The sequence below is a fragment of the Lepisma saccharinum genome, chromosome 6 (genome assembly GCF_977018435.1).
Source record: "Lepisma saccharinum chromosome 6, izLepSacc3.1, whole genome shotgun sequence".
NCBI lineage: Eukaryota > Metazoa > Arthropoda > Insecta > Zygentoma > Lepismatidae > Lepisma > Lepisma saccharinum.
The window spans coordinates 36,837,808-36,862,446 of record NC_139234.1 but is presented as its reverse complement, the minus strand read 5'-3'; the positions used below and the strand labels follow the sequence as shown (position 1 = coordinate 36,862,446).

Here is a 24,639-nt window from a genome sequence, read left to right as displayed (position 1 = left end):
CTTCCTTGATTCATCAGCTATCCAACAAGATACAAATGTTGCTGACATTCACATTTGTGTACAAGAAATAACACTTGATTCATCTTCATGTGAATGGAATCAATGAACAATACAATTAAAGAACATCATATGTCTTGCTCAAAGTGGGCACCTCCGTTACGAATGCAGGCACGCAGGTTTTTCCGGGTCATTTGGTCTCGTAACTCGTGATGTGATGGTGGCCTTGACGTGTTGACCAGCTGTTAAGATCCTCTCCCTGAGCTCTTCTTGCGAGTTTACCGGTGCCTTGTCATGTGGCTCCAAATGTAAAAGTCGCAAGGCGTCAAATTGATCGGGGGATCGAGCTGGGCAGTCATCATGCTGGTAAATCATGTCACGTCTTGTAGCTAGAGGCACATCCTCCAACAACATTGCCATCCCGTTCCGCAAAAAATGTTCATAAGTGATGCCATTTAAGATTTGGGGCAGGAAAAATGGCTCGATGAAATGATTGTTGATTACGCCCATCCATACTTCTGCCTGGGCATGCGACAGTGGCTGGATGAAAATTACCCAAAGAAATGGATTGGCCGAGGCGGACCGATTCCCTGGCCGGCTCGATCCCCCGATTTGACGCCTTGCGACTTTTACATTTGGAGCCACATGGCAAGGCACCGGTAAACTCGCAAGAAGAGCTCAGGGAGAGGATCTTAACAGCTGGTCAACACGTCAAGGCCACCATCACATCACGAGTTACGAGACCAAATGACCCGGAAAAACCTGCGTGCCTGCATTCGTAACGGAGGTGCCCACTTTGAGCAAGACATATGATGTTCTTTAATTGTATTGTTCATTGATTCCATTCACATGAAGATGAATCAAGTGTTATTTCTTGTACACAAATGTGAATGTCAGCAACATTTGTATCTTGTTGGATAGCTGATGAATCAAGGAAGTAATTTACGTAATTTGTACGCTTTGTGTCATACCATGTTTTTTATTAATACGTTGCCAAGTAAACTAAGAGTGCAATTTTTTATCATCACTTGTAAGTTTAGACCCACCCGTTACTTACATGTGATTGTTATTTGGGAAAAACTTTTTTTCAACTAACCACTTATTTATTAGCTATCAGCAAACGCTGAAATAAGTTCCATACAATAAGCAGTTTTTTCTCAATTCATCTTTTTATGTGGAAAATTGTCATTTTTTTAAAAAAACAATTGAAATTCGATTATCTCGAAAACTACTAATTTTCGGACGGGGTATCATATGGTCAAATATATTGCAAATTGTCTGTACTTTAACCCCTTTCAGGGAATACATCTAATTACCAGTCACCCTGTATATATATATATATATATATATATATATATATATATATATATATATATATATATATATATATATATAATTTATTTCTAATAGCTTTCGATTTTAAAAATTATTCATTTCTATGAAAGAAGTACTCTTACTGGTTTTGAAGGCTACAAAGATAATGTAATCACGCATTTTAAAATACAAAAATGAAGAAAAGTAAGCATATAAATAGTTTAATTCCTTCATTAATCTATTGATTAAATTGTTATTTGACGTTGCTTTTCTGCCATTTTTGGCTAATCACTAGGAGTGATAATATGAAATTGATGAAGGTGATGCTGGTGTTATTTATGAAACGATTATTGTAGTTTTGCTCTCCTTCTTCTTCCTTTGTTTTGTTTTGTATTGTTGTAATTGTAATTTTTAACCGTTTAAAATATATATATATGTAAGAATATTGTAATTGGAGCGAAAGCTCTGTTATAGGTGAAATAAATAAATAAATAAATGTAAAAGAACACACATGCCCAGGCCGGTATTCACACCGTGGAGCTTTGGCGTCGTAGGGAGCTGTGTTAACACTCCGCAACGGAGGTAGGTGTAATTTCTTGCATTCCTAGTTCAATTTTTTTTTAATTACCTTCATCTTCAATATTAAAGTTGTTTTCCTTTCTTTTTTCTTTCTTTGACAATAACTGTTGAAATAGCAGAGATCAGGTAGACAGAAGCAAACGTATAATGAGAATTAATATAGAATTGGTTCGCAAATTTTGTTCAGATTTCCCTGTTTCTCGCGCATTTTCAGATGTATTTTCTCTAGTTCCTTTCTCAGTACGTACTTTGTGAACCCAGAATTTTGTTTCCTTCGAGAAATTTCGCTGTCGCAAACAACACAGCTCCAAATCCAATACAAAGGACATCGGGGAAGAATAGCAGAAGAGGGTGCCAGGCGAGGGAACGGTAAAGACTCTGGGGGTGGAGAGTTCAACCGATGGACTCTCTCTCTCTCTCGCTGGAAGCAAAGAAATATGTTCCGAAGAGTATTCGCGATTAAAATTAACCGATATGCCATCTGCCGGGATTTTCAGGAAGTACTCTAAGTAGGATACGTTGTGTGGAAGTCGTTTAAAGCATGGTGAATATGCGAGAAAGAAAGGTCTACTGTTCAGGTTTTTTTTTTCTCTAAATAGTTTTATGGGTCAGAACAATTTAAAAGTTTTCATGTGTTTCCATCCCGTGGAATCAACAAAATGAAATTTGTTAATAAATCAGGGAAAACGTAATTGACAGAAGATTGGTATGGGGGATATAACACTGTAATTCGGCAAGGAAATTACGAAGAATGCACGAGTCTGCTTACTTTATTTATCGAGAGATAAATATATATTTCCATGAAAGTAAAGTTTTAAATTGTACTTTATAAATAAAGCTTTTTTTTCCGAAAAATCATGAAGAGTCTTAACCAATGCGTCCATGTATTACCGGTGTTACGTATGTGTGAAATTTGGAACAGGTGCAAGTCGATTAAGAGGGAAGATGAAAATAGTTTGAGAATGAATTAATGTCAAATGTAACCAGAAAAAAATGGACATGCTAATGTTACTGTTTCAGTCAGTACGATGTCCTTTTTCAGTGAGTATAGCCTGGTCATGAAATCGTGAATATTATTAAACCAGCCTTTCTCTTTCGAGAAAGAACTGCAACGATATGTTCGCAATTTTCTCCTGGCCCAGCTTTTCAAGTACAGGTCAGTTTCAATTCCTTTATTTTCAAATAATTTCCGAGAACCCCAGTTACATGACGTGCAGATGATACAGCACTGCTTTGGACAACCAGTGCGTATACATAGTTTCGTCTGCATTTTCCGTGTTATTTTTGCCTATCATAATTAAATGCTTCGTTCTCAGTACAGCTTCACGTTTGTTAGAGTACCTGGAATTCACATCGCATTCGCAATATTTAAAAATAATGCGTAATTTAAACGTTTTCTACCATACCAGTCATGACAACACGCTGCTCTTTTGTACTACTGCTGAATGTAAACAAAGATCTATCCTACTTAGAGCGGCCATATTGGAAGCGACACTAGCGCTCAGGTGGTACTTTTAATCGCGAATTGCGAAGAAATAAAAATAAAAAAAACTTTTTTAAAAATTATAGCCGGGTCATCTCCTATTACCTAGATGACCCAGAGTATACGCCGCTGGTTGTAGATATATTTTTCCCCTCACGAAATTGCTATATTTTCCTTTTCACATACAATTCTGCCTGAATTTTCCTGCCGTGAGGGAAATTTCACTTCCGTTGGATTCTATTATTCTTCTAGGCAGGGAAGAATATTTTACAGGTGATTTTCGCGGGAAACCGCGCGCTTTCCAACCTGCGTAACGGGAGGAGAACTCTTCCCCTCCCTGAAGGGTTGCCAACCGTACACATGGAGAAAGATTCTTAAATTATTTCGGATGCTTCTTTCGAACTTGTTCTTCTTCAGGGGCGTTACTAACTACACAGAGTGGCTAGACAGGGAAAATGCATTATTTTTTTATCCAATTTTTAGACCAATCTGCTCTATGTTTATTCGATGAGATCGTAAAAATAATGAGTTTCCTAACGAAATGTATACAACATGCTCAGTGTTTACAATGGCGTGCAAAAGATTAGTTGATTTGGTTTATTTTATTTAGCTTTTCTGTCACTTTTGGCTAATCGCGAATATGAGGATGAGTGATGTTTGATGAAACTGATGAAGGGATAGTCAGAAAGAACACCCATGCCGGGATTCCAACCCAAGACCCCTAGCATGCTGTGCTAACACTGCGCCACGGAGGCCGGCGCGTTCAGAAGAGAATAGGAAATATCCAACCGAATGCAATTTTCGTAACATATATGTTACATATATATACTGCTATCTGCAGTATATATATGTAACATATATATATATATATATATATATATATATATATATATATATATATATATATATATATATACTGCAGTGACCACAGTTTACAGTGGCAGAAGTTGATAAGTGAGATTTTTATGTGACGGTGAGGATGGTATGATTTTTTAATTATTATTATTATTATTATTATTATTATTATTATTAAACCATGCTCAGTGTAGGACTCTAGGATCGCGGCGATGAGATTGTAAGACCCGCACTCAACGCGCTTGGTTACTGAGACGACGACATATTTTTTTCAAATCTTGCTTCTTCTTCTGCCACTTTTGGCTAATCGCGAAGATTTAGATGAAATGAGATAAGACTAAATTGATAAAATGAAAATTACAAACACGCATGTACAGCACACAAGTACCACACAGGATTATAGATACTGGTTATGAGTCCACACGTTAGAGCAAGAGGGCAGTCCAGAACTACGTTGGAAGAAAGGTTTACATTCCGATGCTTACGGGAAAGTAATCTTTTACACCAGTGGCGTAGTGCAGTGTTCTGTGCCCCCTACACCACAAGTGAAACGTTTGGACCCTTTATGATGGCAGATTGATTGATCTGGTTTATTTTACTTCGCTTTTTCCGCAACTTTTAATTAATCGGGAAGATCAGGGTGAATAATGAAATTGATGAAAGGGCACTCACAAATAACATCCATGCCGGGATTCGAACCAGGGACTGCTGGTGTCATAGCGCCCTGTTCTAACCACTCCGCCACGGATGTTCGCATTTTAATGAAAGAGTGATGAACAGATGTCAGTAGTTATAGCCCCCCCCCCACCTTCCCGTAGCAAAGAGAAATTTAACTTTTTTGGGTCTCAACTTCTTCTAGAAATCAAATAAGGATGATCTCTGATAAATAACGGTAAATTACCTATCTTCGCCTACTAAGACTAATGTACTAAAGCTAACTTACGATTTCTATGTGCCGACCTTCGTGGAGGAGTGGTTAGTACAGCGTGCTGTGACGGCAGTGGTCCCGGGTTCGAATTCCAGACTTGGCATCAATAATTTAATTATATCATCATTCATCTTCATCTTTGAGATTCGCCAAAAGTAGCAGAAAAGCAAAGTAAAATAAATTAAATCAGTTAATCAATCATTGGTTTGCTGTTTTCAGAATAGATGTATCAGTCGCGACAACTTAGGAAAATTTTGAGGGGTCCTCTATACGCTGCATTAAACACATCAGAGTCCTCCTAATCCTAAGTTCGTTATTCTTTTCTATTCCTCAGTTTAGCATATGTGTTTATAAGACCTTGAATTATCGGCCATTTGCCGTTATTAGAGTACGGTTGGCAACACTGGCGTACAACTGACTCATTTCGTTTACCTCCTGTATTCAATTTTTGGTGCTGGCTGTCTAGTTTCTGTGACTTTAAGTTTCCAAGTTCGCCTGCTTATTGATTGTAACGATCAAGCCCAACATGTTAATGTATCATTTTGTATAAATAATGCAGCGTAACTGTTTTATGAAGATTTGTATCGGAAAATAACTCAATTTGGCGGAACTAATTTCTGCGCGGATGTTTTTACCTTGACATAAATTCAAGGTTTGAACCTACCCGCCCCCCACCTCTACCTGCCTACCTGTTTTCAGAGCCTGTTTTCTCGCAGTTGCGTTCTCCGCTCGTGCAGTTTGGTCACAGACAAAGTTTGAACAAGAGATGCTTGTGTTTTCGTTGAAGCTCGCTAATCAAGTTGAAAGTAGCAGATTTTTGCAGCGTAAGGTAAGACAGAACGTAGCTTATCTACGGAGTTCTTTCATTGAATGCTGTAGTTGTAGAGCTTTCAAAAGTAATTGTTGGGCCTCCACAATGGAGGTAACTCTTCTGTCTTGGACTCAAGGAGTCGCGGGTTTGATTCCCGCTGCAAGCACATTGGACAGTGGTTTACTTTCGGTTACAAGTTCAGTCTAACTTGGCCCCTTTTAAACATAAAGACGGACTTAAATTGTAATATTAAGTACATCCCATCATCACACATGGTTAAAAACAAAACATGCCCTTTACCAACTTGTTATACCTAAAATTGTTGAAATGGTTTCACGAAGTGTAAGTTTTTGTTTAATATTTGCTTTCTATTAATACAGAACAATTACATTTCATAGATTTCACACTTATATTTTATTTTGTGTGCCCATTTAGTATTGGTCTAGATATGTCAATGGTCTTTGAAGGAATATTTTCTTATTGAAGCAGAGATTTATTAACTGGGCTCGTGTGTTATTGTGATAAGGATTTTTCAAAAACAATATTTAGCGTAAAGTTTTGTTTTCAAGTGCGCTTTATGCACAGATAGCCTAATCGGGACTCAACAACCCACATTTTTAAAGTGGGCGCACCCATATCCACCGGGTATCGAATCCGGAACACCTTGACTCAGGCACGTATCCAGGAATTCCTTTCGGGGGGGGCTCAACACAATTTTTTTAATGGCCGTGTGCACGAACGAAGATCAAATTTTAAACTCGGATCGGGAAAGGATCACTGGAAAATTCCATTGCACGAAGACGGTTCAACACTTGATCGCGATCTAGGAACGTCAAAACGAGTTTATCTTCTGAACGGCCATTCGCCACCGTTTTGGTGGCCGATCCTGGTTCACGATACTGACGCTTCGACTGCAGGCAGTTGTTTGTGAATATAAACGAAAGTGATATCGAGGGCGTGCAAACGCTAGAGATGTTGGATGTACAATGCTGATAATTCGAGAGTTGTGTAAAGTAAACTAAAAACTGCCAAAATAATAATAATAATTTGTGGTTCTGTGGTGCAAAGTCGAAGTGTTTCTAAATACTGTACTTTCTATCCCAGAACACAAAACATGTGCAAGTGCAAGGTAAATTAGAACAGAGCAATGTTACGATATTGCTACATACTGTTGCTACACATGACAATATAAATATATAAGAATTAAGAAATGAAAAATTCAAATACTTACCACAATACAGTAATAATAATAATAAAATATCTTTATTGAGCGGGCGAGTTTCAGCGTACGCTGTTCTCTCGCGAATGCATTTCGTTAGGCATTGAAGTCCCGTAGAAGAAGGTTCCATGCTTTCTCCTTATTCTTTTGTCTTATGCCGTCAGTTCTTTTTTAAGATTATTATTTCTTTACACCCTACTACATCCTTGTATTCGTCGACAAGGTTGATCAGTACATTTCTCAAATTCAGATACGTTTGCGGCCCGAATTACTTTCTTCTCCTACACGTTGATACTTTAACACATCACACTATTTGGTGGGGTTCTTGATTGTCATTTGTTTTAGCCAACCAATCAGGTATAGCCTTACAAATTAATCTCGGATCATTTGAACGGAATCTCTTGAACGTCGTTTTTCGTTGGTGCAATGCAAATCTTTAAACCACGTTCATTTAGAGTGGATCAAAATTGATCCCGCTCATCTGAACTTCGAAATAATCGGCGTTGGTGCACTCGGCCATAAGGGGTATAGTAAGAACCTCACAATTGTGTGTTTAAGACCAGAGGTGGCAATTGGGTTCCAAAACGGGGGGGGGGGGGGGGGTAGGGCGTTGCAAGGCAAGTTTACTTTCTCTTGGTAGCCAAGGCTTAACATTAAGAGGTCATAATGTTCAGGCAAAAAAATTAAAAATGGGGAACAACTATCTCTTAAATCGTTGCCACTGTAAGGCTATCATTTTAATCAGAACGTGAAAGCGGAACATTTTTTACCACTCGACTCCTCTGTGCCGGAACCATCTCAGTATGTGGGTTTGTCCATTTCTTCTCATCAGGCATAAAATCATCTATGGTGTCTTTGAGTGTTTTTACGAAGCTCTTACACATGCACGGGATGAACAATCCACTCGACAACGCGAGATTCAAATTGTGGGCTGCGAACTGGACGCAGACGGCTCTCGAATATTTCTCTCTGATTCGAGCCTGAACACCACTAACGTGTCTTGTCCTCCCATTTTTTCAGCTCTTATAAAAGCCGAAACCCAACAAATTGTTCAGATTCAGACCTTAGCACTCACAAGTGTTCAAAAATGCCTGTCACAGCTTCCGCTGTCTTGTCATATATCGGCACGAAACAAAGGAAGTTTTCTCGAATACAGGTGGATCACGAAACAATTAATGCACAGTGAAAACCCTTCCGTTCCCAACACATCTAATGTTTCGTCTCCCAGTATGATGAAATGCTTACTCATTTATCTCTAGTGACGTGCCCAAGGGAGGTTTGGTGAGGTAATAACCCCATTTGACCCAGTATTCTTAAAAAAAAAAAAAAAAAAAAAAAAAAAGGAACGTCAAAGACGGAAAAAATGGCAAAATCAGGACTGACCACAAAGAATAGTATGCGTAAACCCTCTCCCTTACAAAAATCCTGGGCACGCCTCTCTTTATCTCGGACACATTTTTTAAAATCAACTCACGAGAAGTTTTTATCATCCTAGTGGAGATTGAAGTAAGATGCGTTCTTCCTGCAGGTTTGGATATGATCCTTAAGGGTGCTGTCGTCTGCTTGCCTTCACACCTAACCTTAACAAGGCCCTAATTTTCCATCCTTGTGACTTGGATTTTCAAGACTTAGGAAGGTTTCAGACCGAAGGGACACGCGATACATGTCGATTGGAATGGGCCAATCAACAGCAACGTTTCACACCGTAGCGACACAAAAGGCCGCACAAACCTAATCTTCAGGCGACACGGTGTGAAATCTCCCTTATTAGGCCATTGTCATTGTCACCTCGAAGTAGTAGCTCTTGTTGACCACAGAAAAAATTATCCTCAACCGGTGATAATGCTCCTCAGTTTACTTCTCTCTCCTATATTTTCTGTGCTTGTTCACTGTACAGGCAACACCTTACAATTTGATATACGCAGGACATGTACTATGTAGACATTTTAACGAAAAATCGGTTGAAGTCAAGGATGGCTAGGTGGCTCAGTTGGTAGAGCCCTGATTCGGGTCCTGGTAGAGCCTGCAATTTCTGCCTAAAATGTCTACATATGCAACATCATCTTGCTTTCTCTTCTCGACATTCATAAAATTTTCGGCTGTCTCTTTATGGTAGTTAAGTGTTTGAATGTGTTTCGAACCCAGTAGGCTTAAAGAAAAGTATTTTTTATACCATGAAATTCTCGGACTGCATGTACGAAATTTAGTTCTGGCAAAACTAAATCATCACTCAAAACTTTGGTTTTCAATTGATCTATGCAGTTTATTTCTGTTTTAATAAACCACTCCAATATCCGGTACTGCTGAAATATTCACTTTAGAGAGAGACCTTTGATCTCTTCGGCCCTCGAACGGAACTAGCACTACACTGAGGCGCCGGAAGTTCTGCTGTCGTCAATGTCTTCATTTTCGAATCACTATATCTCATAAAGCAATCAGAGGACGCTGACTGATCTGATCACCAATCGACTGTATGAATTGTCACACTTACCTCTGAAATCTCATTAACCGATTCTTTGTACAGATCAACCGAAAAATTGAATCCGCGTATTTACATCCTCATTATATTCTAGAACGTTCCGCAGATAAAACGATTCGTTAATATCGCCAGTAGTTGACTCCTTCTCTCATTCAAGAACGTACCCTCTCCCGCCTTCCAGAGATTAGAAATTACAACGAATCGCCCTACGTGTGGCGCTACCTTTGTTGTGCAGCTTCCAAATGCTGACAAGTTTCTACATAGTGCTCAAGTGCGCTGCGACAACACCGAAAGCTCAAGAAAAGTGTATGTGCAATATTATCAACAACAGTTTTATAGAACATTCTCCGAGTTGCCTCGATAATTGTCTATCTCCTTAAATCATCGTCACATTATTCAAAAAGCCAAAAACCTTATTTTATCTAGTGTAAAATAAAAAAATCTGGGGGGGGGGGCTCGAGCCTCCTCAACCCCAGCTTGGATACGTGATATTATCAATAACAGGGTTACGGAACATTCTCCGTCTTGCCTCGATAATTATCTCCTTAAATTATTGTCACATTATTTTATTTCACACCACAAGAAATCAAAAACCTCATTTTATCTAGTGTAAACCTAAAACTTTCGGGGGGGGCTCGAGCCCCCTAAGCCCCCCCTCTGGATACGTGCCTGCCTTGACTAGAAGGTTTGATTCATTGATTTGCTTTATTTTACTTCGTCTTTTGTGCCACTTTTGACTAATTTGCAAAGATGGGGATGAGTGATGATATGCTGAATCGATGAATGGACACTCACAAGCATCCATCCCCAGGCCAGGATTCGAACCGGGAACCCCTGGCGTCGTAGCGCGATGTGCTAACCAACCACTCCACCACGGAGGTCGGCTTGACTAGAAGGTGACGCCGTTACCATTATGCCATCGGGGAGTCCCAAACAGCAATATTTAGAATGCACAAGCCTACGGTTACAAGTTAGTTATAAGCAGTGGATTTGCTTGACATATCATTTACCTTCCCGGAACGTCGTTGAAGGCAGGGGTTTATCCAGAACTTTGCATATTAGGGGGTATAAGGGTAAATTTCGAGCGAACATGACCAAAAATCGATCCTTTATAAAAAAAAAAGAAATTAAAAAAAGGGTGGGTGTTGAAAAAATTAAGAGGGGGATGGTGATTCGTGATTAGGCGTGCACACAGGGGGGCAATTTACCCCCTAATCATGGACGTCTGCAGATTTTTTTCCACGGAGGGACAATCAAGGTATTTTTCCATGGGGCGTATTACCTCGATAATAGTGTTGCCCCTCAAAAAACAGCACTTGAATTTGAAATTATCGCATGAATGTAAATTACTAGGACTGAAATAAAATTATACGTCTGAAATTTGTACTTTTAGGTTGACATTCGATTTCTAAGGGGGAGGTGTGGCCTCCCTGCCCCCCCCTTTCTAGACGTCCATGTACGTACCTACATTATTATACTTTCACCTAGAAATTTAGTGTAGAGGAATCTTATCGCCGTTATTAAACGATGTTATGCTCTTAAAGAATATGAAGTATATATTTTCAAGTAGAATAAAGTTCAAAGCAACTACTGGGGAAGGGGGTGCAGTGGCGCAACCACAGGGGGCAATGGACAAACATTGAGGTAAAAAAAAGCAAGACTAGTAGAATCTAAGAGAAGCGGGACAAAAGGATACTCAAGATGGACTTAATTTTTACGTCTTTCTTGCATTATTCCTTCCAGACGGCCAAGAAGGGGCACAGAGGGAGCAATTACCTCTCCCCGATATCAAATTTTATTAAAATAAAAACACATTTCGTAACATTTTCTTGCTCGCTTCGTTCGCAATATCTAAGTTTCTTAGTCTTGTCAAGTTCAGATACGTAGCTAGGGGGTGGCGGGACTTGGTCCTGGGCACCAGACGATCTAAATGAAAAGAATTGTAAAAGAGAATCCCATGACGTCTCATGAATTCTTTTCCGCCATATTAAATCAATATTGTTTTCAGTTTGCAAAAATTTGGATCTAAAAATGTTCTTGCTCGCTTTGCTCGCAATTTTGTTGTTTTCTGTAATGCATTGTAAATTGTCAGAGAGAGAAGTTGTAAGTACTTCAGTCTCTTGCTGCTAAACAGTTTTGTCTTAAATGCATGAACACAATTGTTTGGAGGTAAAGGAGCGCGGCACATTTCAGAGACAATTTATTTATTCGTTATAGTTACTCTATGTTGCTGCATTATATAGACCCTATATATAGCATATATACATGCCCGGATTTCCCAATAGGCCTCATAGGCCCGGGCCTAGAGCGGCATTTTGTTTTAAATTTATAAGGAATACGAATACCTAATTTTCGGATTGCCTCTTTTTTTTCTCCGGACACACGAATGGAATGACTTAATGTAGTTGTATTGTAAATATAAGTTAACGAAGAATATTTCTTAATAGAGGTATGCTAGCAGGCCTCGGAACTAGTTTACTAATTTGTTGTTTTAATTACCGACGTTGTTGTTTGGAATGTACAGTATTGTGCTGAGCCGGGTCGGCGATTGCGGCAAGAACGTGGAGCCTGCCGCTTGCTTTTGAAAGACAACACCGGCTTGGCTGCGTTACGGCGTTCCTTGTTACTGCCAGCATTGGCCGCATATCAAAAGCATGTGATTCGCGTTGAATTGTTGAGAATTAAACTGTCGGTGCAAGCATTATTATTAAAGGGGTTTCGCAATGTACTATTCTACTGTTAGTTGCTCGAGAGTATTATTCAAGAAGTAGGTGGTGTGTCTTCTCTGAAAAACAAGGTAAATGTTAAAATTTAATTTATATAATTTATGTCATATCGCTTTGTTACATTTTTTGTTTGTAACTATCATTTAATTAATACTGCATGCCGTTAATAGTAAAAATAGTAATACAGAAAATAATGATTTTTTTATTTTTGATAAACGGTATGGGGGGCGGCAGAACTTGTTTGGCTTAGGGGTGGCAAAGAGGTAAATCCGGCCCTGTATATATATATTGTGTGTGTGTGTGTGTGTGTGTGTATGTATATATATATATAGTGTGTGTGTGTGTGTGTGTACATATACCTAACAATGCAAAGAAACTAAAACAGTGAGATAAAATGAGTTTTTTTCCCCGACTGTATTTTCATCAAGTTGAAGGTCTAGTGCTATCTCTTCATTTTTATTAAAACTAAACTAGCTCTTCCATTCCATTCCAGTACATTTCATTTTAGCAATGAAGCTAAAATGTTTAGACTTTTTAAACAGTGGTTTGAGATGAAAATTATGAGCGGGGGTTGCGGAGATGTTTGGTGGAGGCTTAGAGCTACGGGGAGGGGGTGCTTTGCTAGCTGTGGGATCAGGAGTGCCCATCCCCCCCCCCCAAGGCCAATGGCGCAATCCCCCGCAAATCTCGTCATGCGTCCCCCCAAATCGTGGTAATCCACATGAAGTATTTAATTACGGTAGTGTGTGTACTGAAACTAACGTTTTTTAAAGCTTTATTGAACACGATACTTGATCTGCCCGTCCTCCTTAAACAGAAGTTTCCATCCCGCAGCTAGACCGTGGATGCATTACGCCTCAAAATATTTTGGTGAATACGTAATAATTCATTTTATTTTAATACAATAGCCTGTTAAACTGTCCATATTTGTTAATGGTTCAAACTTTCGAAATAACTGAAAACTAGCGATCTCAAGTGTCATAATTATATAAATATGTATTTAAACAGTGTAACAGTGTTTGTGGTTGGAGAATAAGATTTCAATAATCTACAATTTGGGTATTTAACACAGTCTTATACAACTTAATATCGAAAATTACAGAACCCTAGCTAGAAATTCCTAAGGCCGGGACGAGAATATAATAAGGTGTCTCCTTCACAGAACTCACCCCCTCTGCTTGAGCTAATTACAATTTTTTTAGTAATCCATAGCAATAATTACATGGATTTCATCTTAAGTACAAATTTCACTTGCTAAAGCAAAATTACTCTGGAACAGTAAGTTAGAAGTGGGAATTTGACACTATATATACACCCCTGATTTACAATCAAAATATTGAATAAGAATGGGAATCGCCTTATTTCATCAGCAGTGGAATAGCAACATATTGCAAGGTCCTGGACGAGATTAGAATGCGAGCCCTCATCCGTTTTTACATTTGAAATCTCTCAATGTGAATCGATACAAAATCTTCTGGGATACCCTCTCAATTTTTCATATGGGCCTGCTGTAGAAGGGAATGAAATAACGCAAGCATTTAAATGCCGCACAGTTGCTTCGTGGCAGTTGGCGGGAGTTCAAGGTCAAGGGAAAGAAGAAAATACAAGACAAAGTACTATTTAGTCAATAAATTTTTACTTTTTTCGGGCCCCCCTTAAACTTATGCCTGTATGTTATGCCCATGATTTGACATATTCGTTCAGACTATAACATTAAACTAGAATTTAAACCAGATAAAACAATGTTTTAATTGTATTGTCCACAAAAATTAGCCATTCAAATTTTTCCCCCCACTTCTATTTATTATATATTTTGTATCAAAATCACGGGACGGCGCCCTTTAGGCGCGAGGTCCCGAGCGGTGGCCCACTTCACCCACCCCTTGCTACGCCACTGTTCATCAGTATAAACCCCAAGGCATGAAATTCCACTCAGGCATTGAACAGCGACATCATCAGAAAGTGGTCCCAAAACTTCGTTCATTAATTGCTTCCGTTTTCCCGTTTGTTTTCTAGCAGGACAAACTTTTATTTTCTTTTTGGGCAATGACTGAATCAAAATAAATTTCACTATTGAGTTGGGAGCTGAGTCCATAGACTTGTAACTAGCATGATTTTTTTTGTTACGTATTTTCCTAATTAATATTATGTGATGCTCAAAATGTAGGACATTTATGGTATTTTTCAAATTCCTCCCGGACGCTGGACATAAAGCTAAAATTTAGGACATGTCCGAGAAAAATCGGACGTCTGGTAACCCTACAATGATATTTTGTTATTCTTGACCAATTGTAATACATTATGATCCGCCCACAATACGTGATATACATGTGAAGGGTAGTGAGAACTTGAGAACAGCGTTTAAAGTGAATAACAAATCTTCTGCTTAGTGGACGGACAGTACGTGCGTGGACCACTAACGTTTGTTTCGGCATGTACTACAGCAGACGTTCAATGCTCGAAGGAAAGTCTTTTGCAGCGCACCATGCGGCAACGCTGTTGCCATGAGCCCCATACTGGGTTCACCAATAAGTGTGTGGCTCGATTGATTCGGGAAAACCGCTTCCACCTGTCATGAGGTAATTGGAAGAACGCGTCTCTCAGCTTGCTATGAAAGGACGTTTAAATGGAGTATGTATGGGAACAAGGTTTAAAGAGCTATGCTTGAGAGAGAGTGCAACGATTCACAATGGCTGTCTATAGAAAAGAATACCCAATGATATGGAAGGCATATGTGTATGTATATATAGTTCACGTAAGGGGGGGGGGGGGGCTTCAACATTTGATATGATTAGGGTTGCTATATTTCTTTCAAAAGTGAGAATCCGGTACACTGCTGACCGGAAGCTTGTTGAGGTGTGTGTGTGTGGGGGGGAGGGGGGTGAGGAGGGGCTGGACCCCACAAAATTGTGTGTATGTATGTTCAGTGGAATCCATGAGTATTACCGTGCAAATTGTCCATCACTATGTTCGTCCACTTTATTTGACCCAATATGAGCTTCAGGAATTAAAAGCGAACTCAAAACAAGCTGTTGACAACTTCTGCACCAGCATGCATATACATCGATTGCTTAAAAACAGATAGAATTGAAGAGAAAATTATGAAAATAGTCATGGACAATTTACACGGTTATACTCATGGATCCAACTGTACGTATCCATTATCATATTCTTTCGAAATTTTTAATCTTCCAATTCGTCTTCGGTGCCATAATTAACTAACCTGCTATCTCACAATGTCGAAACCTTATTTGAGAACTTGCGGACACCCAAGCACTGACTGTTTACAGTAAACAGCTTACTATGCAAGGAAGAGATTTGCAACTGAAATTCAGTACTGCTAGCAGAAGGCGGCGCTATCGTGAAGTTAAATATCTTTGCAGCATCTTCTTGTAACTCGATAACTCGTGTATCATCGACAGGGAGCAGTTCAATGTACAGTTATATTGCTTAGTAAAATGAGAATTTTAATATTACTCATTTAAATATAAATAAATTTGAGGAAAGTATAGTCTTAATCATTTCTTCTTTCCCACCAGATTCCAGGACATTTGTGCATCCCGATGAAATTATTGTGGACACCAGGACAAATTATATCATTCCGGGATTTTCCCGAAAAATCCAGGACGTACAGCAAGCCTAATAATGAACAGGCTATCAAACTCCAATATATCAACCAGGTCATCCAACATTCTGACACTGTTTGAATTAGAGAGGGATAGCCATTTCACATTTTTGGAATAAGTTGTTGCAATTTTGCAATGTGTTGACTGAGTTCAGAGAAACGTGAGTTCAATTCTACTACAAAATGATCCAAAAATAGACAACGAAGGTTTACCTTGTAATAATCAATTGAGCTCTCAGCTGGTGCATTATTCCTTCAGATTTGACGACTCGGTGTAGGTCTCTTTATTTCTTGATCATAGTCTCTAAGTAGTTGCTCTGCTTTGGTATAAATTTCATTGACGTTCTCAGAACTCTCTCTTGGTTTTTCTTAAATATCTCTTATTAGAATTCTGACATGTTCACAGTACTTGAACATTTCACCTTTTGAGGTGCGCAACATAATTTTGCACTGCATGAAAACAATTTCGTTACAACAAGTGGGGATATTTCAAAGGTTACACAGTGAAGAAACTGAAGAGCTTTCTGAAATGTTCTCTTCTGCTAGTAAATTGTAAAGTCTGCAAAGTATCTACAATTAGTGAATACAATTCCACAAATCACGCTACTTAGTGTTGATACTTTTCTGTCCATTTTATGTCAAATAACTTGAGAATGTTACGGTGTTTCTCTGATTTTTTTTTTGCACTGCGTGTTTAAAAATCAAATTCCTTTAAGAAGACCCGAGGAGAAAAAAATGTAACTGATTTGACAGACCCAATGCAGTTTCTTATCACAGAAATTCCGAAACTACCAGGAAATTGCTGACATTTGGGATGCAGTCCCATCTGGTGTGTGCAATTACATAATTTTCTTCCCATCCGTATCCCGTCCTATACGTCTCTAAATTTAGGAGAATAAAATAAGTGTGTATAATTTTTTATGAACAAGCTGATAGAACAGGTAATCTGGTAATTTTGCTGGACCTAAGGGGGTGGGGTTGGACCCGTTCAACCCTCCCTTAAATAATCACATGATGGAAGGTATATCTCTTTAGTTGACGGTACACCCCCAACGGCAAAATAAATAATATGCTTCACTATTTTCAGTCAGTCTTTCTTTTCACAGTGTGATCATGAATTGAAATAAAAGCATCAATAGGCAGAGGACAATATCTGCTTAGCATCAATATAATTCTATACCTTAAAACAACATAGTACGGAGAATAAATGAGAATTAAAACAGTGACGGACAATCTGCCTACCATTATCTTTGCCGTTGACTGTACAAGAAAAGAGCCTGTAGCGCTGTGAAAAGGTAGATAGCTACCTTTAGAGCAAAATAAATGAAGTGTTAATAGCTTAATTTGCTGATTGTTCAGCTTAGTTTAGAGGACTTGAAAAGGTACGGTTGTGTGCATTTGAGAATATTTGGAAAAAAAAATGAAAACAATGAAAACCTTGGTTGTCCTGTCATGGAAAGAGCGGTCATAGTTTTGTTTGTTTCTTTTACAGGTATATTTGGATACTGGATCACTTGAACTTTTGGCTGTGCCTTTGGTGGTATTTAAACTTGGGAATCCGAATTTGTCCTCACATTTTTGTTATTTTTCTCCTGTGTTTGCTGGTGTGTTTGTCTGCTGAGTTTTCTGTTTTTCAAGATGATGATTCATATTGTAAGTATTGCATTTTTTTTATCTAAGTACAAGTGTTATACGAGAATGGAATTTGACTAGTGTTTTATCTGAAATACAAACTAGCTAGTCAAGTTCTATCTCGGTTGTGTTTTTTGTTTTAGCGGCAAAGTGTTTAGCGTGGCGAGACGGAATAAAAGTGAATTGTAGTAACAGTCGCGATTAACCTATTTGAAATTTGTGCAAGATCCGTAACAAGGATCGAACCTAGGACCGCTTGCACCAACAATATTAGCTTTTTTACTCTACATACAACTATAACCCTTTTATTTTTATTTTTTTTTAAAAAAAGAAATAAAACTCACAAGTCTACTACATACAAGTTTATTATTCTAAAACTAATCTATTACAAAATGAATACAGAGTCAAAGTAATTTTACAAATACATAGCGTTTACACAACGCTTTACATTTTTTTATAAGTCAGGTTATACATATACAGAACGCTTTTCAGTTTCTCAAGCAAGATTGTACATAGAGAGTAAACAGCTTTAACACTATGCAGTTATATTTATACATTATAACTACTCAAAGTACAAAGCTTTTTTGTTAATTTGTGGAACAAATAGCTTCCCAGAACTCGTCCTCCAAAGAACGATCATGTATGTGAACAGGGTGCGAATCTAAAGCACGAATAGAATCTGGTATATAGATAGGCCCTTGCCCACAAAAGTGAAACTTTTTTGTTGGTTTTTCATTATATTTAAACAAACAGTGACGTACGGGATTACCATACAACTCCCTTCTGCGTAATATTTGTATTGGCGCCCCAGAAAAGTACACTTTATTATTACAGGTGATAAATTCATTTATATATATTGCACCTTTTTGTTTTGTTTTTGATTTGTTTGGAGCCCACAAATCATTGGATGTATACAGGGTGTTTTGTAAGTTCGTTTACAACGCTTGGGAGGTGATTGTACGAGTGAAAATAAGGTGGAAAGTTAGGCGGCCCACTAAGAAATTGGGTACGTTCTTGTCAAAAAATCACGCGGCAATGTTGTGCAATGTCGGCGCAAGGGATTCCCCAAAGGACGCGAACGAAGATGTTGACGGGAGTGGGGTGGGTGTGCGTTCTGCGTGAGCTGGTATCGACGAAAATTGGCATGTGTTGAATGGCACCAAAAACAAAGAAAATTTCCTGAGCGAAGGGCACCATGACGTAAAAAAGAAAATAATGAATTATCATAGGTTGCATACCCTGAAGGGCAGATGGGTGTCCGTGTGTTCTGACGTTAAAATGGAAAGACGTGAGGTTCTTGGACAGTAGTGTTGGGCAAACATTTGACCTAGCAGTGTTACGTGTTAATTCTTAGCTACAGCCCATCGTGTTCTCTGAAGTGTACTAGTGTTAACGGCCATAAACACTTGTAGCCCGGTGTAAGGGATGGCTGCATACACGTCCCAAGAGCTGGCGGACATGCATTTGATTTATGGGGAGGCTGGAGGTAATAGCCGTGCTGCAAGACGTCTGTATGGGGCACGTTTTCCAAATAGGGTATTACCATCGCACACCTTATTTCAAACTGTAGACACTCGACTTCGGGAAACAGGATCAGTGTTGCCACCTCGTCGAGAAATTGGATGACCGCGAAGTGTGCGAATACGACGGTTTGTGGAAGATGTGCTAACTGCAGTGATGGATCATCCAGGCACCAGTACGCGCGCACTAGCCCACGAACGAAGCACCATGTGAATGTGTGGCGAGTCCTGGCAGAAGAGGGGATGCACCCGTACAAATTGAAGAAAGTGCAAGACCTTTTACCTCGGGACTTTGGCCCACGTGAGGACTCTTGCCAATGCTTTGTTCATCAAATTGAAACTATCCCCAATTTTCAGAATACGGTACTATGGGCTGCTGAGGCTCTCTTCACGAAAACTGGTGTGTACAATAGTAAAAACAGTCATGTGTGGAAACATGAAAATCCACATGCACTGCTAGTGGCACATGATCAGCACAGATTTGCAGTGAATGTGTGGTGCGGGATACTGCATGACCATTTGATTGGACCGTACATTCCCCCTGTTCGCCTATGTGGACCCACTTATCAAGCAATTCTCAGTGAGGTTTTGCCTGAACTACTTGAGGACGTGCTCTTGGCACTGAGACAAAGACTGTGGTTACAACATGACGGTGCACCTCCACATTTCGATCGGAATGTGCGCCATTTCCTCATTACCGTAGTCCATAACCAGTGCATTGGCAGGAGAGGGCCTGTGCCATGGCCACCTCGATCGCCTGATATTACGCCCCTGGATTTCTTCCTCTAGGGAGAGATGAAACGCCTCGTTTACGAAACACCTTTCGTGTCAGCCGAGGACCTCGTTGCCCGTATCAATGTAGCTGCAGCATCGATAGCAGAAACGCCGGGGTTGTTGGGTCGCACTAGACAATCCTTGATTCGCCGTTGTCACCTCTGCTTGGAAGTACATAGTGGACACTTTGAAAACCGTCTGTGATGAGGTTCCCTTCACATCTCTATTAAGCATACTGTGTGCCCTTCTGGGTATGCAACCTACGAGAGTTCATTTATTTCGTTTTTACGTCATGGTGCCCTTCGCTCAGGAAATTTTCTTTGTTTTTTGGTGCCATTCAAAACATGCCAATTTTCGTCAATACCAGATCACGCAGAACGCACACCCACCCCACTCCCGTCAACATCTTCGTTCGCGTCCTTTGGGGAATCTCTTGCGCCGACATTGCACAACATTGCCGCGTGATTTTTTGACAAGGGCGTACCCAATTTCTTAGTGGACCGCCCAACACCGACGACTTCTCTCCACCCGTTTTGCCATTATTCACTTCGGAAAATCATTTTCCCACGTTTTCAAACGTCAATAACTCGGCAACAAACACGTTTCCGGAATTTCGTTTCATGACTTTCCACCTTATTTTCACTCGTACAATCACCTCCCAAGCGTTCTAAACGAACTTACGAAACACCCTGTATGTAATATGGTGATTATTGTAGAAAAATTTAGTATGCAGAAATTTAGTATACAGTTTCATAACTAGTTCGATATCGACACTGTCCACTTTTGCATCGAACGCCTCTCTGTCACGTATAAATATCATTTTATGATCCATCTGGAAGTTGCAGCAGATAACACCCTTGTAAGTTTATATTAACTGTTTCATTTTATTTTTTCTATGCATTCGAGATTTAAACATTTGTGAAGTTCTTCTTTTGGTTGACCAAGTTCACATTCAGAACATGTAGGGTTGGGATAATTTTAAACTATTGCTTGTGCAATAATGAAAATTATGACACCGGTCCTCGATGCAGTATTCACTGCAGGCACACTGTAAATTAAGGAAAGGCACTTGATAATTTTGTCCATACAATTCTGTCATTTCTTTTTAAGTTTGTTCCAAATAATGACAGAAAATAGGTTAAGGGTAACTCACGGCACATATAATGTAAAAACATAATACAATAAATCCCACACATTGATGAGTTTGGGTTTTGAACCACTGTTTCGCTGATGCACCATGAAATGCAGTTCTTTTTTATAAATTTTAGTACAATTGCACTAGGAGGCTGACCAAAACTATCAAAGTACATGGCCTCCGTATTACTGTTTATAAACAAACTAGTCCAGTGTGTCCCTGGACCAGATTCATTGTCGGTGTTAATAATCAATGCAGCAGGCAATTGCACATTTTTTGGCAATGTATTATTAGCAGAAACACCTCGAAAAAAGACATTTGTCTGATTGAACAGTTTTTTCAATTTCAATGTTATTCATTGTTCACTATCCGAAAATGCACTATCCTTGGAACAGCAGCCTTGCTCAGATAAATAATACACATTTCCAGCGTCGTTGTAAAATGATGCTAATGATGAATATCCACTGTCCAATGTTGAGGTGTCCTGTTTAGGTGAAGTCCTTGTGCCTTCTACTATAATATGCTGTTGGAGCATGAAGCTACGGAGATAAGATGCATATAAATGTGCGTCTCTAACAACACATTTGATTGTCCTTAATCTGTGATAATTGCGACAGCAATTTTGTGCAGGGAAGGCAAACAGCGACGCTTTAGGGCATCCTAAGTCCTCGAGGTTAACCACAATGCGGTGAAGTACTGTAATCAGAAACTTGCATTTTTCAGCTCCAAATTAATAAATAACTAAATCTTTCGGTGTACTGGGTAAGGATAGAAGGAAATTTTGAAAATAAATTTACCCACTAGGCCATGCCAGAGAATGTTTGTTTTGTGTTTGCAACATATTTTCATTTTTTGCTCCAATTTCTAAAGTATCCCATTCGTAAGGTGGTAGAAATATCCAGGATTTCATATCATCTGAGTCTGCATCGATAATAGTGAGTTCTTTAGGAATAAAGTTGCCAGAATTGTCTCGGAATCCTTGAAAATCAACGACAGCTCTCATATTGTGATCCGTACTCCCTCCAGGCTGGAACTCAACTGATTATTATTTTATATTATCTGGGAAGATATTACGGTGTTCATATATCTACAGTCAAGAATCAAATTCCCCATAAATAATGCAGGTGCCCGCCGTAGGTAATTGAGCGGAGAATGAAAGACAGTTTAGCACTTACACTCCCATCATGTAATATGTCCCAAGTAGAGTCAATTTCCATTGTGGGTGAAAGAATAAAGGGATACAAAGCAAATCCATTATCAAAATCTTCTCGGGAGAGACTGTTTCCTGTATCCTGGTAATGTATTCCGGTTCCAGAGAATAAATTGTAATATGCTTGGAAAATATTTTTGTCTGTGAAGTTTGGGCAGAGAGGTTGGTTTGAAATAGTTCTAGTTCCAACTTGGAGTTGAATTTTATTGAATCCACAATTAAAGGGTTTTTATGTATTTGACCATTGACATGCTGTATATATTCTTTGGGTTTGTTTAGAGAATGAAGAATAGATTGGAACTGATCTCTCCCGACAGGATCTCGACTTTTCTTACGGGGGCGAACAGAATCATTAATCAGATCGCTGATATTGGAACCATGATTTTTTTTCCATTTATATACACTGTTCCATATGCGTCCCAATTTATATATTGAGAAGAGAATGGTCTCTTAAGTAAAAGTTCTGTTTTTTCCTGAACCGTTTTCAGTACTGAAATTTTCTTCTTCGATCACAGGTATGTATGAGGGAATAGGATTAAAAAAATAACAAATGTTCGAAGTGCCTGTTGGTAAAGTTTCCATTTTACACTTTCCCCTATATCTTCACCTGCTAATATTGTACGAATATTAGAAAGTAATCTTGATTTGTGTCTGCGCTTTCTCAACGGATGCATGCATATAAGTGGCAAAGTCCTCGGGAACAAGAATCATTTTTCTCACGCTCATTGTGAAAACAAAACATTACCTAACGCTCATATAATTGGATCAATTAAAAATGGTAAAATGCCGGCGCCTTTTTCAATTAATATTTTATTTTTATTTTTGAGCGAAGTGCAGTTTGCCGCTAGTTTACGGAAACTGGCCTTATAATTTTGAAGCTTGGTTTTTTGTACCCCCTGAAAGCGGAATATTACCACGTACTGTATTGGGTGCACATTGTCCTAGTACACGAACTAGTCCTGGTGTTGCTTGTTGCAAAAGGCGTATCCGTTGAATAGGTCTTAATTTACACAATAATTTAAGTGCCGGAGCATGTTCTTTTAGTTGTGATGTCATTCTGAAAATATGCGCCCTCATACGTAAAATTTCAGGTGTATTTTGTGTTAAATCGAACATGTGTGTGGTGTTTCAGTCGCATCTTGAAAAGCTTCCAAAACACTTTTACTATTGTCAGGTTTGAATTGTCGTGTTAAATGATATATTTGGTGTTTGTCATGTGGATTCTTGAATATCACAATATATTGAGAGTTGAGGCTTATGTCTCTCATTTTAGCACCTTTGTGAAATAAGTTCTGTACTATAAAAATAATACTTATTTTCTTGTGATGAGAATATTTTGTAAATATATCTGCAACAGCTGAATCTTTGCTGCTTTCATTCATTAGATCATCAATGACAATTAATCCAGGAGTTTCAATATCCATATTTGCTACATCATGGATTCCTCCAATAAACTAAATATTTGTAATTTGGCTCAATTTTAATTTGAGAGGAACCTCACCATACTCCCATATTACTGTTTTTGGAACATGTGTAATAATTTTATGTTTATAAAATAGAACCTTTATCACAAAAGTGGTCTCTCCACTTTGTGACGGCCCACAAACCATCATTGCAAAAGGGTGTGTAAAACGCAGTTCCATATTGAACAACACACGTTCTCTGCTTGTAGAGCAGACACACAATGGCACATTTATATATTATAAGTTTTAAACCTAACTATAAAACACAAATTAATTTTCTTTTCTTTTCAGGACGAAATCAAAGGGAATGTAACGTTTGTTCAGAGGTTGGATTCAGGGAGAAAAAAGGCCCTTATATTTCATATGAGGGCGGAACACTGGATTCTGCCAGTGCCCTCACCACCTCGCCGGAGGCGAAGGACGGAGGGAAGATGTGGCTATTGTGGCAGGCGACGCATCAGTGGGGAGTGTCCCTGGTTGACACAATAAATAGCGGCACTACAAGGGGCCATAGAAGAGGAACAAGAAGGGCATCCAGAAGATAAGTTTAAAAAAAAGGTAAAAAAATGTAAAGTGCTCCCCTGTGCTTAGCACCATGCCATGAAGGCACATAGAAGGTGTGGGGGTAACGTCTCACACTTTCTTGATCCGGTCATGAGTGAGGGTGGTGTGATCAGGATTTCCCCCATGTACCCATGTCATTTGACGCTGGGTGAGCGCCGGGGCTGCTTCCAACGTTAGAAAAGTTCCCGGATTTGAACCGGCCAGGGAATGTACCGACGCGTTACCGACTAAGCTACCGCGGCCACTAAATTTAAAAAAAATGTGACTTAAATCAATAAAAACGCGTTTTCTTATTTAGATACCATATGGCACAGCATTATAATTT

General features: G+C 39.0%; 1 long non-coding RNA gene across 1 annotated transcript; it reads left to right on the top strand.

Annotated features, from left to right (window-relative positions):
* The first annotated feature begins 5,883 nt into the window (after positions 1-5,883).
* On the top strand, positions 5,884-24,285 carry LOC145988698 (uncharacterized). Its single transcript, XR_014441776.1, has 2 exons — positions 5,884-5,985; positions 24,042-24,285. It is a non-coding gene; the product is annotated as an uncharacterized LOC145988698 (long non-coding RNA).
* The last annotated feature ends 354 nt before the right edge of the window (positions 24,286-24,639 follow it).